Raw genomic sequence first — 3,837 nt, 5'->3', positions numbered from 1 at the left:
GCAACCCAACCAAGATAATCTAACAGGCCAAGATTGGTTGGAGACTTCAAAATTTTGCTAAGTCCATGGCCACCATAAGCCATTTCTATCAAGAAGGCCATGAACAGTGCTTAGCAACCACGAAAGGTTCCAAGAGTTGAAACATTGCCTATCAAGTAGGCCGTACCAGCCCATAGCAACCCAACCAAGATAATCTAACAGGCCAAGATTGGTTGGAGATTTCAAAATTTTGCTAAGTCCATGGCCACCATAAGCCATTTCTATCAAGAAGGCCACGAACAGTGCTTAGCAACCACGAGAGCTTCCAAGAGTTGAAACATTGCCTATCAAGTAGGCCGTACCAGCCCATAGCAAACCAACCAAGATAATCTAACAGGCCAAGATTGGTTGGAGACTTCAAAATTTTGCTAAGTCCATGGCCACCATAAGCCATTTCTATCAAGAAGGCCACGAACAGTGCTTAGCAACCACGAGAGCTTCCAAGAGTTGAAACATTGCCTATCAAGTAGGCCGTACCAGCCCATAGCAAACCAACCAAGATAATCTAACAGGCCAAGATTGGTTGGAGATTTCAAAATTTGGCTAAGTCCATGGCCACCATAAGCCATTTCTATCAAGAAGGCCATGAACAGTGCTTAGCAACCACGAAAGCTTCCAAGAGTTGAAACATTGCCTATCAAGTAGGCCGTACCAGCCCATAGCAACCCAACCAAGATACTCTAACAGGCCAAGATTGGTTGGAGATTTCAAAATTTGGCTAAGTCCATGGCCACCATAAGCCATTTCTATCAAGAAGGCCACGAACTGTGCTTAGCAACCACGAAAGCTTCCAAGAGTTGAAACATTGCCTATCAAGTAGGCCGTACCAGCCCATAGCAAACCAACCAAGATAATCTAACAGGCCAAGATTGGTTGGAGATTTCAAAATTTGGCTAAGTCCATGGCCACCATAAGCCATTTCTATCAAGAAGGCCATGAACAGTGCTTAGCAACCACGAAAGGTTCCAAGAGTTGAAACATTGCCTATCAAGTAGGCCGTACCAGCCCATAGCAACCCAACCAAGATAATCTAACAGGCCAAGATTGGTTGGAGATTTCAAAATTTGGCTAAGTCCAGATTTTTCTACCCTTCGGGAAAACAACCCTAGTTCACCAAGTTGAACGCGAAAAACTGTCCATAGGATACGCACAAAACGTTTATTGAGTTGGTCACCATATGTGGAAATTATGGTGAAAATAAGCCAAGTTCCGGAGTTTTTAACTCACACGAAACCACGAAAAACTTTCATTAGGAAAACTTGGTTGGAGCACCCTACTGCAGAACACACCGACATGGACGAAAGGGTCGACTGGCTAAGAGAAAAAATTTTTGCGGGACCACTCAAAACATCATAGTTAGACCTAGCAAATGATGAAAAGTGAAACCCGCGATCGATTGGAGAAACCTTATTTTACACTGAAAAATTCCACATAAGGAATATTTGTATGGAGCACCCTACTGCAGAGCACACCGACAGGGCCGGGAAGGAAGGCCCGGTCCAAGAAAAAATTTTTGCGGGACCACTCAAAACATCATAGTTAGACCTAGCAAATGATGAAAAGTGAAACCCGCGATCGATTGGAGAAACCTTATTTTACACTGAAAAATTCCACATAAGGAAAATTTGTATGGAGCACCCTACTGCAGAGCACACCGACAGGGCCGGGAAGGAAGGCCCGGTCCAAGAAAAAATTTTTGCGGGACCACTCAAAACATCATAGTTAGACCTAGCAAATGATGAAAAGTGAAACCCGCGATCGATTGGAGAAACCTTATTTTACACTGAAAAATTCCACATAAGGAAAATTTGTATGGAGCACCCTACTGCAGAGCACACCGACAGGGCCGGGAAGGAAGGCCCGGTCCAAGAAAAAATTTTTGCGGGACCACTCAAAACATCATAGTTAGACCTAGCAAATGATGAAAAGTGAAACCCGCGATCGATTGGAGAAACCTTATTTTACACTGAAAAATTCCACATAAGGAAAATATGTATGGAGCACCCTACTGCAGAGCACACCGACAGGGCCGGGAAGGAAGGCCCGGTCCAAGAAAAAATTTTTGCGGGACCACTCAAAACATCATAGTTAGACCTAGCAAATGATGAAAAGTGAAACCCGCGATCGATTGGAGAAACCTTATTTTACACTGAAAAATTCCACATAAGGAAAATTTGTATGGAGCACCCTACTGCAGAGCACACCGACAGGGCCGGGAAGGAAGGCCCGGTCCAAGAAAAAATTTTTGCGAGACCACTCAAAACATCATAGTTAGACCTAGCAAATGATGAAAAGTGAAACCCGCGATCGATTGGAGAAACCTTATTTTACACTGAAAAATTCCACATAAGGAAAATTTGTATGGAGCACCCTACTGCAGAGCACACCGACAGGGCCGGGAAGGAAGGCCCGGTCCAAGAAAAAATTTTTGCGGGACCACTCAAAACATCATAGTTAGACCTAGCAAATGATGAAAAGTGAAACCCGCGATCGATTGGAGAAACCTTATTTTACACTGAAAAATTCCACATAAGGAAAATTTGTATGGAGCACCCTACTGCAGAGCACACCGACAGGGCCGGGAAGGAAGGCCCGGTCCAAGAAAAAATTTTTGCGGGACCACTCAAAACATCATAGTTAGACCTAGCAAATGATGAAAAGTGAAACCCGCGATCGATTGGAGAAACCTTATTTTACACTGAAAAATTCCACATAAGGAAAATTTGTATGGAGCACCCTACTGCAGAGCACACCGACAGGGCCGGGAAGGAAGGCCCGGTCCAAGAAAAAATTTTTGCGGGACCACTCAAAACATCATAGTTAGACCTAGCAAATGATGAAAAGTGAAACCCGCGATCGATTGGAGAAACCTTATTTTACACTGAAAAATTCCACATAAGGAAAATTTGTATGGAGCACCCTACTGCAGAACACACCGACAGGGCCGGGAAGGAAGGCCCGGTCCAAGAAAAAATTTTTGCGGGACCACTCAAAACATCATAGTTAGACCTAGCAAATGATGAAAAGTGAAACCCGCGATCGATTGGAGAAACCTTATTTTACACTGAAAAATTCCACATAAGGAAAATTTGTATGGAGCACCCTACTGCAGAGCACACCGACAGGGCCGGGAAGGAAGGCCCGGTCCAAGAAAAAATTTTTGCGGGACCACTCAAAACATCATAGTTAGACCTAGCAAATGATGAAAAGTGAAACCCGCGATCGATTGGAGAAACCTTATTTTACACTGAAAAATTCCACATAAGGAAAATTTGTATGGAGCACCCTACTGCAGAGCACACCGACAGGGCCGGGAAGGAAGGCCCGGTCCAAGAAAAAATTTTTGCGGGACCACTCAAAACATCATAGTTAGACCTAGCAAATGATGAAAAGTGAAACCCGCGATCGATTGGAGAAACCTTATTTTACACTGAAAAATTCCACATAAGGAAAATTTGTATGGAGCACCCTACTGCAGAGCACACCGACAGGGCCGGGAAGGAAGGCCCGGTCCAAGAAAAAATTTTTGCGGGACCACTCAAAACATCATAGTTAGACCTAGCAAATGATGAAAAGTGAAACCCGCGATCGATTGGAGAAACCTTATTTTACACTGAAAAATTCCACATAAGGAAAATTTGTATGGAGCACCCTACTGCAGAGCACACCGACAGGGCCGGGAAGGAAGGCCCGGTCCAAGAAAAAATTTTTGCGGGACCACTCAAAACATCATAGTTAGACCTAGCAAATGATGAAAAGTGAAACCCGCGATCGATTGGAGAAACCTTATTTTACACT

Source organism: Anopheles marshallii (assembly GCF_943734725.1).
Source record: "Anopheles marshallii chromosome X unlocalized genomic scaffold, idAnoMarsDA_429_01 X_unloc_108, whole genome shotgun sequence".
In the NCBI taxonomy this organism is placed as follows: domain Eukaryota; kingdom Metazoa; phylum Arthropoda; class Insecta; order Diptera; family Culicidae; genus Anopheles; species Anopheles marshallii.
The sequence above is the reverse complement of the archived record's forward strand: the minus strand, read 5'-3'. Positions refer to the sequence as shown.